Raw genomic sequence first — 17248 nt, forward strand, 5'->3', positions numbered from 1 at the left:
TTTGTGATGTTTGGATGGTAATGTACTTTTTATTGGTTTTAAATACAGACGAGTCACTTAATGATGAGTGTTCACCGTTGCTCGTGGACGCAGCAATGCTAGGCGCACAACCAAACCCTTATCTATCGCCCAGGAATCTCCTCAAAGCTCGTTCGACGAAGAAACTGTCATGGTTCTCAGGAAGCATTATTGAGGGCAGTCGATTTCCAATCCGAACTGGATGTGGTACAAAAGATCTCTGGAAACCAATGATTCAGCAGTTCTGGGTAGTAAGGATGAATTCCGGTGGTAATGGTGGTAGGATCATAAAATTAAGATGACGAGATTATCTCAAACAGTTCCTCAAAGCACTTCCCACGGAACATACAGAAAATAGGGAACTGAAATGTCGTCGAAGACCCACAGAGGTTCCAAACGGCTCGAGAGAACGGGATTTTCGCTAGTCCCAATGGTCCTACGGCCGTAAACAGCAGAACTTTACAATCGATTTTATAATATTTCCTATACTGACTAGTGTCTGTTTAGTCTTAATACCAGAGTTCGTGAAGCAAATCAAAATTTCACCCACCCCCCGATGTACCTCAGTCTAAAAAAACCTTCAATTAATGAGATTTACCTATATTTTAGTCATAATGATGTTTTTCCCTTCAACGAGTAGAAAATAATCTAAAAAAATATACTTTAAATGTGATAATTTTAAAGATAGAAAATATGTCGGTGGTTGTAAATATTATGAAATCAGTTTTATAATTAATTATAATACAATATTATGAATAATCAATCCGAGAATTTCACATTCTCAAAACAATGTTAATTATATCCCATGTCGAATACTTTTTGATAAAAAAAACTACGATTTTTTTAAATATTTACAATGCGGCCTCACCCCAAGGTATTTTGCGCATTAACGTCAAAATCGTTGACGTCTCAAGAGCAAACTAACTCTACCTTTTTAGTTCCGCGTACTTTGTACCTGTGACCTTTACAACACTGTGTGAAATAAGATGCTTCTAGAACGGTCATTATTGATGACGATATTCATATCCAAGCTATTATATCCACCATAATATGATATTTTCCCGCCGTAAATACTTGTTTAAATCGTTTTAAAAGTTGTGATTCTGCAAGGTCAATGGCCTGATCGTGGCGAGCTCTGGCTGTAATTTAAGATTTTTTAATTTATCTATAATGATACTAAATTAAAAGTTCTCGAGAGCTCTTATATTCTCTAAAAGCACTTTTCTAGGGGCACTCGTGTCCCAAGAAAATTTAGCTTGTATTAGGAGAAACTTAAGTTTTTTCCCGATTTTTCTCATAAAAAATAAATTGAGAACTCTTCTTTGCAATGTCCGATTTCAAATAATAATCATAGGAACGAAATGAAATTAAATAATTACCCTACGTAAGCAGTTACATTTATTGTGGATTTATCGGCGAAGACTCGTAGATGAAAAATTAGTATGTAGCGCAAAATAAGAATATAATAATATTTTCATTAAGTAGTTGTTTGTAATATTTTAAGTTTCCTCGCGGCAGCCCAGCGGTTAGGCAATAAGACCTCGAACTAGTGCGGGAAACCTTGCGTTTTTTTTTTACTTCCAGGCTTCATTTTTATTTCGCAATCTCGTGAAATCAATGAAAACAATTGTGCGCTTTTCGAACGATCAAATCTATCGTTAGTTCATCGATTCGAGCGTTACTTTAAGAATTGATATGTTTGCAAATCGATAATGAGCTGAAATTGCGACGCTGCTACCAAAAAGAACAATTTTTAGGTGAAACAATTCAAAATTCGACTCATTCATCGGGTTCGAATGATAACTATTTCTGTGAAATAGATCTCGTAGTCTCTCAACATCATGCTTCATAGTGTATTCTGATTATAACACTATCATATCTACTTCTTTTGTTTTGTTTTACCCAAAAAAAAAATTTTCATCGTTTTTAATCCGTCAAAATGTTATTGCCTTCGAAGGCAGAAGTGCCCTCTTGGCGGTACTCCTTCGCTGGGGATCTCTCGTTGATCAGCCACGCCACGAGCATGATCAAACCGAAAATAGAAGAAACGACTACACTTCGTAAATCCATGGAGGGATGTGAGTTGTTCCGGTGCTCAAATCCGCAGGCAAGTACTAATTCTTCTAACTAAAATATATGAAACACATACTCATTGATAAGGACGACCTCCATAATGATGGAATAGCCTACTGTACAAAGAATCAATGTGGCAAATTAAAAAAAAAAAACGCTTAATATATGGTTTAAGCTGCCGTTATACAATTCAATTGAGACTATAAGTCACACTTTACGTTGCGATATTCACGTAGTGATGCCTAGGGGCACCGGTAAACATCAAATGGGCAGTAAGCTCTTACAACTATTAGTGCAATCAAATATAAATGTACATCAAGTAATTAGTAGGCGTAGCAACCACTTCACATCCAAACGTCAGTGAGTGCTATTCATATTAATAGTGAGTAGTGATTGAACATTCTAGTTCACCAAGGGATGAATTCTGGGAGACAGTCGGCTTAAAATTATTTATCAAGAAATCGCGACTTGAATAAATTAAGTCTACTCTGTAACGAATTCTGACGGAATTTCACAACTTAAATGCTGGGTTTAATACAACGCAAATGTATATTATTTTGTTCAAACTAGATCGAAAATTGCGTGATATTTAACTGTGGTCCCTTTAAAGTTCATTGAACCTAGAAATTGAACTATAGTTTGGATTTATTGTCATAAACAAAGAATTGAGGTATTGCACCCATCTCCAAGCGCAACTGGGCAACGCAAAGCCGGCGTCGCCAGAAACATGTTCTGTCGGATCCCCTGGATTCACTCTCGGTACTAGCATCGGTCACCGTCCTCGCCGAATTCGTCGATTAATCACGACGAAAAGTTCGACGAGCGAATTAACCTAAAGGCTCACTGAGTTTCTAAGATAAAAAAAATCGATTAACTGAAATCAAGTTGGAGTCAGAAAACGTGTCTAAATCTAAATACCATAATTTACTTAGAATTTTTTGTCAGCAAATTAACCAAAATTCAAATGCTTGTCCATAAAATTTAAGCGTGGGTAAGTATGTACTAATTTATTAAAATATTTAACCGTAAGAGAGAGTGCCATTGTCTTCATTGACGATAGGAAGCGAAACTTAATTAAGTTGACGACGTAAATTATGATATTTGATGTCATGTCAATTAAAACGTATGAGACTCTTTTTATCATTTGAAATGTTAGAATTTCCTCGGTTTTCGCGAGTCGTTGGCAATCTATATATTAAAACGTGAAGTAAAAACTTGGTATCCCTTTTTACGAAAATTGCGCGGACGGAGGAGTATGAAATTTTCCACACTTATAGAGAATATAGAGAAGAAGTGCACAATGCTAATATTTTTTTAATTAATGCATAAAAGATACATTAAATCAATAAAGAAAACATTACACACACTACAACCCATGTATTTGACGCACACACGCATGCATACTATTTATTGTCAAACTTTTGTTCTTGGCGTCTGTTGTCAAATTGAGAATAGATTAAATATTGTTTGTCTTTGTTAATATTTTTATAGTGTAGTTGGTGAAATTGGTGATTATAGAAGTATAAAATACAATCATAATAGTGTACAAACTTATAGTTCCAATTAATTATAGTCGAATTTCGACTACTGTGGGACCTCTAGTATAATCAAAACTGCTTTTTCGGTTTAATCTGGCGTTTGTTTTTACCTTCAATCTCTATATATAAAAATGAATTGCTGTTCGTTAGTCTCGCTAAAATTCGAGAGCGGCTGAACCGATTTGGCTAATTTTGGTCTTGAATTATTTGTTGAAGTACAGAGAAGGTTTAAAAGGTAAATAAATATGAAAATGCTCGGAATTAAATAAAAATAACAATTTTGTTTTTTCTTTTATGTGTCCCCCGAACGAACCGATTCCTTTTGTTTGTTTTAAGTTTATTTTATACAAAAGTTTAGTTCTTTTATTTTTTCGATTGAGGCATTACGAAGTCTGCCGGGTCAGCTAGTATAATATATTATTTTTATCCGACGTCTCTTTTAACAGTTGTTATGGTCAAGGACGACTAAGGTCTTAAATATTAAAGTTTATTTATTATTTAAGGACTAAGGTGTTATTTATCCGTCGACATTTGAAAATTGTGTTAAATATCCTTATTTTTTGAAATAATTAATAAAAACGTTTACCGCGTTTTAAAGATTTCATATTTTTGATTTCAGAAAAATGCCTGCAAATAGATATGTTTGTATATGAGAGATCTGACATCACCGGACCAGGCTCACAGAAACCATTGCAACTTTATGTTATGTCATTAGTAGTGGTAGTACAAAGCATTTTGTTACGTTCCATTTTACGTTATTGTGTACACTCGTTATATTTATTTCGCTTAAAGAGGTTACGTTCGGTAAAAAGTGTAATAATAGCTTTCGCCTTGACGGCACTGCGTGTTTCTGCTACAGAAGGTCGAGTAATGTTGGTAATTGACATCGCAAACTGTTTGGTTCACAATGTCGGTACTGTGTGCGGAAGGTGTTAGCGTTAAGAAAAACTAAATGAGCATCCTAAATATTATTCGAAATAATTCAGTATTGTGAAGTTCTTACACATGGGTTGCTTATTTTTTTCATGAGCTTGGATCCATATCTTGTGACATGCGTTCGAAGTATCAATTGTAAATACAAACTGTCCTTGTCGTCCTGCTTTGTACCTGCTTTGTAAGGAAGGTAGGAAGTTAGTAAATAGAAGTGTGGGCCTACAATATAACTTACAAAGAGTAAACATGTCTTATTTTTCCTTTCAAGTCTTGTTCTCTTTTTGTTGAGGATTCCATTCGACATTAATGCCAAATCGAACGTTTGAAAACCGCCATTCATAGACCTCTAGTATAATTGGAGAGTATTTTATTATATTCGATGGCAAACTAACCACCATAAATCGTAGTGACTGGGGATACATGAGGGTCAACCATTGTCATCGTCAAGTCTATAATTTAGCTTATCATCATTACCAATTTAGGTAGCTTGGTTAGGTGGGTGTGCTCACAATCCATCTAGCGCTAAGCGATGTCTTGGCCCTACAATGGCTGCTGAAGCTTATAAGACACGAGTTGATCTGATTACCGCTTAATCTCAAATCGAAACGCACTATTTGCTTTATGGCACAAATTTGGAGGCTGAATGACATGTAGGATGATACGGGGATGATGGTGCCAATTTACAGTCTTTGTTTCTTAAAGTAAAAACTCGAACAAGCCCTACCTCTAAGCCCATTTTATCGATCGAACCTAAATTTCTTCATGTTACAATAAAAAACTGGTCTAACAATAAATGACATATATTTCTCATTACATCAATTTATTACGCAAATAATCTCCGATACGAGCCGTAGAAACTCGTTAAGAGTGTGGCATGGAATTACGTTACTTAATTCGAGTACAACTATTTCCATTCTGGACCTGAATTTAATTGGAATGTACTTTTCTTCAAGCCACGCTCACACTTAAGTAATGCCTACATTTTTTATCTTATTTTGATAAATGAAAGGCAGATCATACGGCCCACAAATCACCACATACATATATCTAAATATTGTCTTATTCATTATGTAATTATCGTTTAAAGGTCAAATAGAGGAATAGCCAAGTCACTCCCTAATACCAAATAATTATTTGTTAAGCATTTCATCATCGTCATCATCATCAGTCCACAGCCGTCCACTGCCAATCCACACCACTGAGCTCGGTCTTCGGCTCTCCTCATCCACTTCTTACTGGCCTTACTTATTGGTTCGGAGGTCATCGCACCACCTAGCCAAGAGGCATTTAAAGTCATTAAAAGTCATCGTACGCCGCAATAGGTACCGTCGACGTATTAGTGATTTTATGCTTTAAATGCGTTATGCAAACGGACATCATAATGTTTTCTCAGAACATCGGTCCGTTGTACAAAATAAATATTTTCTTTGCAAACAGTACGTGCATAAAGTATTACGGCCATCGATAAGTTAAGATATATGACATTGGTGTCGTTTGGAATTCTTAACAGATAACGGTAGAGTTGTTAATTAGCTCCAGTGCACTATAGTCTATAAATTCGGTGACAACAAATGTAACGCGACCTATTGACGTGAGCAACAAAAGAGACAAGTACAACTTCATTATACAGATCATAGATTATACACTTAATATATTAGAGATAGATGCGCAACTCTCGTTTTTATTTTTGCTTTAGTTAAAGCCCGGTCCAGCAGGCGTCGCTACGGTCGATTATTAGTCTCCCTACCCCCCACCAGGTGGCTTTTTTAGTAATTTTAATATTTTTAATAACTCTCTTTATGAAAAAATCTTATCGTTTAGAATCGCTGGAATTCCCGGTAGTACTTATGAGATATTAAGGAATGTTTGATTGTGTTCAGCATTCTAATCGATAAGATCTTTTCATACAGAGAGAAAACAGTTTTTTAAAATAAAAAGCTGTAATTCTCTGTAAGCTATTTAATTTCCCTATATTACAAACAATTTTCGGTTAAAAGATTGTATGAACGTACAATTGTATAAAACTTCGAATAACAATAACTCCTCTAGATTAATCCTACTAGCGTACTTATTAACATTAAATCGAAAGTTATCTAAAAGTTAATTAAGTCTAGATAATCAAATCATTCAATGTCAATTAAGTCATTTGTGCGAAATATAAACATGTCAGCTTTCCATTATAAACATAGTAGACAATTTGAATTAAATTTAATAAATTTGTTTCTTAATGATAGCAGTTCTTGCTTAAAGTTGATCGTGACAGATCATGACCTTGTATGAAAATATTACATCTATAAATACTACCTATGCTTCGTCATACAATAATTGTCATTTAAACTAGCATTGTAGAGATAATACACACACTAAAGTGAATACTAAATTATTCTTAGCATTCTTATAAACATTTAGAAATTTAAGAAACGATCAACCCACAATCATGTTCATAACATGTGACATTTTGTTCTGCACAAACGTTTTGTTACAAGATTTGAAAAACAAAAAAAAAACAAAAAAATGTTTAAAAAATGTAATGATGATTTAAAGTACTCTTAAATATTGATAGTTTGTACTTAATGACACTTATAGTAATCTTAGACATGATTACAATAGTTATACTTTTATTCTTTAACTAAATTATTTCTATTCTGACGTTTCTGATGCTTTAGCTTTGGTAATACTAGATGAAACAAACAGCAGATTGAAAGAAAATCATCATAAAGTTAATTACATTCATTACAAACCATTAGTTTGCATTTTGTTACAAAAGAAACTGATGTTCGTTACATGCAAATGAATTATAAACATACACATGCAAACATAAAATGTAAATTTATCTTTTAATCCAAATTAAATGTACATTAATATTACATCTAAATAATAGAAAGGGTCTCGAAAATTTTTATTGCACTCAACAGCAGACGAGCACACAACCCGGCTCATGATAAGTGGTCACCAGTGCTTATAAACTTCAGCAGTGTCATAGGGGTTGCTGTCTATCACTTAAGTTTTAATAAATTATTAATATACTCAGTCACAAGCATATTGATTTCACATAATGAAAATGTAAGAAACATAATCATGTTTGGGCATTTTCATTTATATCTGCTCATACAGAAAACACAAGTTAGCAAATATATTCCACAGTTAATCTAAATAATTGCAAATAATGCTTTTGAAGATCGTTGACTTTTGATCATTAATTAAAATCATCTTCTCGTAGAATTTACAAAAGCTCATTTACAAAAATTTATATCAGTATTTTCATATATTACTAACTTACTAATTACAACTATTCAAACGTAATAGTATAACTATAAGAACTAAACAACCTATTTTAAAACAAAATTGGCATCAATTTAGTTCTTATGAACTATTTCATCTATTAATTTATAAATTATAAACATATTTAAAAAAAATTAAGATCCCTTGTGAGTTCACATTCCTTGCTGAATCAGTTTCTCTTCTGAAACGGAGAAACAAAGTATCTTAAGTATGTAACAAATATTGAAAAAATACGACCATGAAAAATTTAGTGTTAATGTAATCATACTTACAAATTAATATATTACATAACACGTTCTGGTTCAAATATAGTGCATCAATCTTTTCATGTTTCAGACATTTTAGTGCTCCTTATAATTTTTCCATAAAATTTTGTCATTATCAAACCTTTGTCTACAAAAATAAAAACATTATTTTATATTGGGTAGAAGGATGAACGTGGTCACAGGCCACTTGGTGTAACTTGGTTATCAAACACCAGGAAACAAAATGTGAATGCCATCATCTAACTTTGGATGTGAGATCAATTGTGCTGTATTTTATTTAAACAGGAAAGCATGACTGATTGATCATTCCAAAAAACTAGTTCGGGCCCACTTGACAATAAGCATATAATACGCTGAGTTGCAAAACATAAATACTTCCACCCACTCGAGACAATTTTATTATCTGAGTTGTGTGTGTGATAGTACGAGACTTAACACCGACTGTTTTAATCAAACTTAACATATATGATAGCTAGGCAGCAGAAATAGGAAGGACCATTAGTTGGTGCTAATTCATTTAATTATATTATGAATAATAATTCTGTTAGCAAATAATATACCGGGAAAATAGTGTAAACTCACCGTTATCAAGGCATCCGAAATAGCATTTCATTTTCGATCTTCGAGGCATGCTGATTTTTAATAATAAACTTTCTGTAAGAAACGAAAATTGTTACACAGGCTTACGAAACGCTAACGAAGAAAAAAGTATTGGAACCAAGTTATGTCTAAAGAGAATTCAAAACAGAGTTTCTCAATGTCTAATCGTCTAATATTCTCATAAAGCTAAAAGATGCTCTAAATTAATACTACAACGTAAAATAACTCACACCAAGACCAAAAAAAAACGATTTAAAAAATTAAATCGTTACGACATTTTGAAAACTTTTTTTTTTTTTTTTGAGATTGTTTTACGGCCCTGGAATTTTGAAAACTTCAAAGCAGTGTTTCCACTTAAGTTTTTTTTAACACATTTTACCCTAGTTTCTTTTGAATTTATCCCTAAAATTTCCTAGACAACTTTCATAAATCCTTTATATAGAAAGCATAAATAAAATACAGAAAATAAACCACAGCATATTATTTAATGTAGGTATATATAATATAAACGCCCCCAGAAGATCATAGATCTATAGGATTAGAATTTTCAAGGAAGTCGACGCATTTCTTTTATATTCTTTTGCTGCACGCAACCTAACACTGTTCGGTTCTAAAATTGAGCAATTGTTTGCTGGCAAAGTTGGGAACTTTCTATGAAGCAAGCCGTTCAGGGTTTCATTAGAAAGCCTGTTTCTTTTGTCAGTTTTTACATTTGAGAACACTGAATAATCTTTCCACCTCAGTCTTTGAAGAAGGAACTGCTAGCAAAAGTGAAATGACAATTACAAGGTTTTCGTAAATGAAATTACCATGATAATCTTTCATGGTACATGAAGTACCTGTATATTACAATACAAGTAAGTTCTGGTGACATCAACGAAAATAGGTAAATAAAAGTTTGGCGGATTATACTTATTGGGATTCTGGGGAATCCCTAAGAAAAAAGCAGTGGCTTAATCTATGATTTACTTTACTAGAGGGTTACTGTTGAATCAAACCTTCTTAATAGTTTTTATACACAACTCTGTTTTATTCTTTTACTTGTCAACTCGACTTAATGTCATTCTCTCTCCATAAAATAAAATGTTCATTGTTTTACTTTAAAAACCGTTTATTTTAAAATTCACAACAGTTACTAGTATAGGCTTTGCTTTTTATATTTTTTAAATTGTCTTTATCATCCAAAATATCAGCTATTTTTCCCTAAAAAAGGGAGAATTCCCTAAAAATGGAAGCACTGCTTCAAAGTATGCTAACCTTTTTTATTGAGTCAAAACTCGTATCTGCCATCTAGTGAGTTTATTAGTTCATTAAGGCCAAAACGTTTCAAAAATGACCTCGCCGGTTCCTAAAGATGACGCTAGTTGTATGTTATTTTCCTTTGTATGGGAGTTGCACCCCCCTGATACAGATTGATACACAACACGATATGTACAGATGTAGTGAGAAATTATTTTCGTTCGGGAAAACTCGGATCTTTATCGGAATACGATGACACCCGAACTGTCAATGATTGATCGTATTAAATGAGTGACATTTTCATATCCATTATTATGGAACTTTATTGTTTAGTGTCAAATGTCAAAATGAATTGTCAAATTGAATGTCATTGTACTGAAGCTATTTTTTTATTTATTTTTTATTGCTTAGATGGGTAGACGAGCTCACAGCCCACCTGGTGTGAAGTGGTTACTGGAACCCATAGACATCCACAACGTAAATGCGCCACCCACCTTGAGATATAAGTTCTAAGGTCTCAAGTATAGTTACAACAAACATACCATGGAAGTGCTTTGTGATTTTGACAATCCATTAAATGTCAGAATTCTACTACATACTTTTACGATTTTGTCTCGTGTTTATTACTCGAATTATATTCTTTCAAATGTCTCAAAAACTTGAAATACTTGTCTGGTCTGCTGCTCTTAGAGGTAGTTTCCGTTACTTGGCCTCCAAATGTTGGAAAAAAAGTCCTCCACCAGAGAATACTAAGTTCTTTTAAAAGTGTATCTTTGAACACACAAATAAAGTTTCATTCATATTCCATTATGGTTTCATTCATATTTTATATACCTCTTAATAATTTTTTTTATTGCCCGTGTAGGCAGATGAGCATACGGCCCACCTGATGGTAAGTGGTTACCGTCGCCCATGGACTTCAGCGATGCCAGGGGCAGAGCCAAGCCGCTGCCTACCGTTAAGCACCCTCCAGAAGTTTCGTCTGAAGATTTTTTTTTTTTTTATTGCTTAGATCGGTGGACGAGCTCACAGCCCACCTGGTGTCAAGTGGTTACTGGAGCCCATAGACATCCACAACGTAAATGCGCCACCCACCTTGAGATATAAGTTCTAAGGTCTCAAGTATAGTTACAACGGCTGCCCCACCCTTCAAACCGAAACGCATTACTGCTTCACGGCTGAAATAGGCAGGGTGGTGGTACCTACCCGCGCGGACTCACAAGAGGTCCTACCAATATTGATATTATATCGCTTTTTTTACATTTTCTCATCGCACCACTCTCCAGTGGAGCATGGTTCATCCTCACTTCCACTGCGCTATTGCGTATAATTTACTTAAGTAATATTATTATTAAATTTTATTTTATTTCAGTTTACTTAAGAGAAGTCATCGGCTTATACGGCCATTTTAAATGTATTACCAAACGATAAACATCACGCGATGTATGTAAATGGTAAATAGCTTTTAAATTTTGTAATCATTATTTAACGTTTAGTAATTTTACTTACAAAATTAAACAACGCATTTTCTTTGAAATAAACATCATCATGGCGATGTAATCGAATTCAGTGTTAATAAATAAATAAATGACCGAAAACAAATCACACATCCGTGTGCTGAGTGCGAGTTTTTTAACTTAGCAAACAGACCCCAAATTAGGATTCCTTGTGTTATACATACCAGGGATTGACATACATACTTATATACGCTTAAATATACTAACAATCCAGACAAGGAGCAAACAGACATGAATGTTTTCCCGATGTGAGAATCGAACCCACGACCCTTGGTACATCAGTTAGGCGCGCTAACTCCCGCAACACTGAGTCAGTCGGTATGAGGTCGGTATGAGGGTAAGTTAACATATCGTAGCTTGCGCTGACCGGAGGGTGGCACACGGAAGCTTGATAGCGAGCTAGCAGTAACAGCTTCATGAAGCCGAGCTCTGATACATATGTTTGATTTAATAACGTAAACGCAAAATTTAACGCAAATTTCATTTTAGATCGATAATAAATCAATTTAAATATGTTCTCTTGATTGTACATCACATTTTTTGGTCTAAATGCTCTACATAGGATGACGGAATGGTTTCTTTCGTAAGAACAATTTAAAACTGACGTGAGCTAAGTGAATATAACGTGTTATGAGTTTTTATTGTTTCAACGTTGTCTTAACGACATCAGCCGGACTGGACAATTCGTGCTGAAGTCAAAGGGTCAATAACATTGAAGTAACACAATTTCAACATTACAAAACAAAAAACAACAAATTCAACATAAATAAATATCCCATTTTGTTGCGGTTTGTCCAGTGGTCGAAATCTGTGTGCTTAGTGCGAGTTTTTTAACGTTCTCGATAGCGTAAAAGTTAACTCATGTATTTTGTATGGAGTTAGAACGTTTGCGTACGTTTGCTGCTAGGGGCGCTGTTCCAACTGCATACAGATTTGAGTTAACTTTTACGCTATCGAGAACGTTAAAAAACTCGCACTAAGCACAATGAATACGTTCGCTGAGACCTCAATGTTTTGGTATATTTTATGTAATACATTTTCAACATTAAAAAAAAACTAAGAAAACCCACAATGGTGGTCAATATCATCATCCGCATTTAGGCCTTACAGCTTAGCGCGGGCTTTATATATGTCTCTCCAGACTCTATTTACACTCTATTCAGGGCTTTCCCCTTCCATACCATTTTTGATATCGATTCCTTTAAGCGCCTGCTCTATGTCATCTGAGTTTGCGTCTGCCACGTCTTTTGCGACCATTCGGTTGTTTGGCCATATTGTGTGCTTAGAGCAAGTTTTTTAACTTGTCGATCGCGTAAAAGTTAACTCAAATTTGTATGGAGTTAGAAACAGCGCCTCTAGCCTCAAACGTAGGGTCGCTGTCCAGCTCCATACAAATTTGATCTCTCCCATTAGAATAACACAATATCCTGCCCGTGCTCGTCAACAACTAGCAGATCCGATTGTTGATCCTATTTTTTTTTATTGCTTAGATAAGTGGACGAGCTCACAGCCCACCTGGTGTTAAGTGGTTACTGGAGCCCATAGACATTTACAACGCAAATGCGCCACCCACCTTGAGATATAAGTTCTAAGGTCTCAGTATAGTTACAACGGCTGCCCCACCCTTCGAGCCGAAACGCATTACTGCTTCACGGCAGAAATAAGCGGGGTGGTGGTACCTACCCTTGCGGACTCACGTGAGGTCATACCACCAGTAATGAATGAATTCCTAATCGAAAATCTCATGTTTTTATTGTATGTACATCCATCATATACAAATAGCCTTACACAAATGCTCGTAGTTTTTGCATGTAGAATACCAAAACATAGCGCATTTGCAACTACCACGCTCTTTACATGTTACGTATTGTGTTAATTTCCTAGCGTCTGTCGTAATATTTGACCTTAAACGAAGCGAAGGTCGCCGACAGGCGGACGTGCAAGTTTATCTAGAGCTCATTCAATGTCATTCAATCAGGTTTTTTATGTATATTTCAGACCTCCTTAAAACATTATAAACATAATGCACCTAAATGTCTATATACAGGGTGTAATAATTATTAAATTGGAGTGTCTGTTGGTAATATTGAAATAACCGCTTTTTACTACATGCATATGAATCTATATACGGTACATACACCAAAATAACATTTTTTACAATTTTTGTCTGTCTGTCTGTTTGTTCCGACTAATCTCTAGAACGGCTGGACCGATTTTGATGAGACTTTCACTAATAGGTAGTTGATGATATAAGAAGTAGCTTAGTCTACTTTTTTTAGACTAACTTCGCCCCCCGGCGGCACCCGCAGTTATTGTCGTACCGCGCGCAACATGGCGAGACTCGCCTATCAATAATAAAATTTAATGTTTCCGAAGCGAAGCGAGGGCGGGTCGCTAGTAAGTAATAAAAAGCAAGATTGAAGTCCCTAGACGCACCCCGTCTGCTCTCGTGTTTCGGGAATCCATGCGTTAATACATATTATATGATTTTTTAAAGGCTGTCTCGGTCTTCAAGCCAGGCTACAACAATATTTTTGCGGCAGAAATGGGAGGGGTAGGGGTGCCGATCTCACAATACATCCTACTATACATTGATGATGTATACATTTGTAACATTGTATGTAATGTAGATAACGTTACTTCTATTTTAATCCTATTTATATTTGTGAAGATGTTTAGATATTTGTTAGTCATTCACGCCTAAACCGTTCGGATGGACATTGACACGAAGATAGACCATTTCCTAGATTAACACATAATAATATGATACTTTATGATTCAGCAATGTGTTTTTTGGGATAACCGTTCAACTTTAATATTATATTAACTTTTTTTTTTGCTTAGATGTGTGGACGTGAAGTGACAGTGAGCTGGCCATATATGCCGTAGGACTGACAATCGTTCTAAGGTCTCAAGTATAGTTACAACGGCTGCCCCATCCTTCAAACCGAAACGCATTGCTACTGCACGGCAGAAATAGGCAGCGTGGTGATACCCACCCGCGCGGATTCACAAGAGGTCCTACCACCAGTAAAATATCAGTTTAACAAAATATTAGTTTTGAACTTCATCAATAAATGGCACTCCCTTACGCATAGAACGCAGTATAAGCCTAGTAGTGCCTTACCGTGTAAAATTTTAAGGAGTTATTTAGTAAAATTTTAAGATATCTAAAGGAGTTTTTATTAATACGACTTAGTTCACATTTCCTCACTAGATGGCGTTGGTCAAAATTTTTGAATGTTGTTTTGAGTGTACAACAAACACTCCGTTTTTTTTGTATAATAGTATTTTATGGAATAATATTAAAAACGACTTTGCTTATTTTACGGATTACGATTTATATAAAGTATAGCTATTGTTGGGCATGAGTGACGAGAATTCGTCTGAGCACCCCTTGCTTTTCACTCCTTGTCAGTTATGGGCGTTGGTGAGTATCAAGTACTCAAAAGTTAATTATTAGCTCAAAATAATATGTCGTGCAGTGTGGTGTACAGATCACTATTGCAATAAATTATCTCCTTCACTGCGATACCAGCAACATAGATAGATTACTTTTTCTATCGCGTTTTCAAAGTTTAAAGATGTTTCAGGATTCGTTTTCAACGCTATTTGGAATCCGTGTTTATGTGATTCTTCAATTATTATAAATTTGCAATTATCAGTAACGATCTACATGTTTTTTGCTCAATCAAGCTTAATCTGTTGAAGAGTTTTGACAGACTCTTGTGAAAATTATATTCGAAGTGTGCGAATCCGCAGACAAAAGCTAGTTTGATATAAACACACGAATTCGCTTTTCAGTGGAATTCCGAGTCAGCGGCACTATTCTGAACGCTTTTGAAAACGATTCCTACACACCCTGTGAATAGTCGAATTCCATTATGCTTATAACGCCATAGAGCCGGTTCGACTTGTTTTTTTTTTGTCTTGTCTAAGGGATTCGAGCCCAGATATCAAGTGATGGTTAGTAAGTGCTGTTAGTAAGGGCAGGGGCGCAGCCAACCTACTGGCTGTCTGTTATTGTGGACTGCTTCAAATCTCATTTGAAGAGGGTCACGTCGGAGCGGTCCCGCGAATTGTACCCCGTACGGAAGGATAATTATACGATCTGTAAATATTTATGAGTAGTCGACTTTTGACACATCTATATATATAAAAATGAATTGCTGTTCGTTAGTCTCGCTAAAACTCGAGAACGGCTGGACGGATTTGGCTAATTTTGGTCTTGAATTATTCGTGGATGTCCAGAGAAGGTTTAAAAGGTAGATAAATATGAAAATTCTCTGAACTAAATAAAAATAACAATTTTGTTTTTCCTTCGATGTGTCCCCCGTCGGACGGATTCCTTTTATTTGCTGTATTTTATACAAAAGTTTAGGTATTTTATTTATCGATTGAGGCACTACGAAGTCTGCCGGGTCAGCTAGTTTAAAATAATTTTGACAATAAAGTGAAATTTCATAAGATTTGTTCATTCTTATTTATTAACGAGCTTAGAGAAAGAATCTTCATTCTTTTCACGAAGTGTCCACAATGACACGCAGAAAACTGCTTCGTGTAAAATTCAATGGCCACTATTTGTATTCCGAATGGTATTTTGTCTTCATTCCGATAGATCTTCTGTATTAGATTAACTGAGAAGGAATTTAATTATTACGTCATAATATGATATGCATAATATTGCGCAATTAATGACGCATTGTTTTACTAAAACTACTATAATCAATTTAGGTACCTATTAAGAAAGGACTTAGAAGTTACGATGGAATAAACCATTGAAAACATTAAACATTGAGGTCCGATAGAAACATTGCGAATCCATAATTAGATCTTGGATTTTGCCTAGAAGAACATAGTGAGAGAGAGAGAGAGAGAGAGAATATAGTTTATTACACACCAAAACATAATTAACATTCAAAAACAGTCAAAAGGCAGGTATGTTTGTACAACAGGAGGTCTTATCGCTAAAAGTGATTACTTCCAAGCATTTTATTTATAGAAATTCTGAAAAACATAAAGTAGTTTATATATATAATCTCAGTTCCAATGTTCGATTACCTACCTTTATAAAAACCTTAAGATTTTATAAAAACCTGTTGGTACTTGTTTATTACCTTGAGCCTCATACTACTTGTAGATATTAAATGCAGTTCGATTTGAGATTGTAACAATGTGTTCATTCGTGACAATGAATTCGAGTGCTTGTATTTTGTGGTTCAAGATTGTGAACGTGCCAATCGGTGACAATGTTTTCATTAGCCACATAATGACACAGCCAATTGAGTTTCTCGCCGGATCTTCTCAGGGGTCGCGATTCCGATCCGGTGGTAGATTCAGCGAAGCACCGCTCTTCCTAGGGCTAGTGTTAGCAAATTCTTTTAGGTTGAGCCCGTGAGCTCCCCTACCCGGGCGTAGTCCGGTTCCGGTAGTACGGGTCCGGGCGTAGCTGCAATAGCCTTTTAGGCTACTGGCGAATAGGTAGGGGGAAAAACACGTAATGATAATATAATAATGAATAAACGTCCTCTCGATCTACTAACGGTGCTTTTAGGTACCTCAAGCACCGGTCATCGTTCTCGTCGAACCCGTCGCTTGCGACGAAGGGCTCGACGAGTAAACTAACCCACAGACACAGCCCACTGAGTTTCTCGTCGGATCTTCACAGTGGGTCGCGTTTCCGATCAGGTGGTAGATTCTGCGAAGCAAGGCTCTTGTTAGGGTTCGTATTAGCAACGTCGTCAGGTTTAAGCCCCGTGAGCTCACCTACTAGTTAAGGTTA

General features: G+C 35.4%; 1 protein-coding gene and 1 long non-coding RNA gene across 2 annotated transcripts in view; both read right to left on the reverse strand.

Annotated features, from left to right (window-relative positions):
* Nucleotides 1-17248, reverse strand: part of LOC114247440 (uncharacterized) — a 30672-nt gene that overhangs the window by 9081 nt on the left and 4343 nt on the right. The window lies entirely within an intron of this gene.
* Nucleotides 6507-10407, reverse strand: LOC149503038 (uncharacterized). The gene is made up of 4 exons (XR_016323184.1): nucleotides 8941-10407; nucleotides 8693-8764; nucleotides 8117-8237; nucleotides 6507-8025 (listed from the first exon to the last, which is right to left on the reverse strand). It is a non-coding gene; the product is annotated as an uncharacterized LOC149503038 (long non-coding RNA).

This window comes from Bombyx mandarina, chromosome 05 (genome assembly GCF_030267445.1).
Source record: "Bombyx mandarina strain Sakado chromosome 05, ASM3026744v2".
NCBI lineage: Eukaryota > Metazoa > Arthropoda > Insecta > Lepidoptera > Bombycidae > Bombyx > Bombyx mandarina.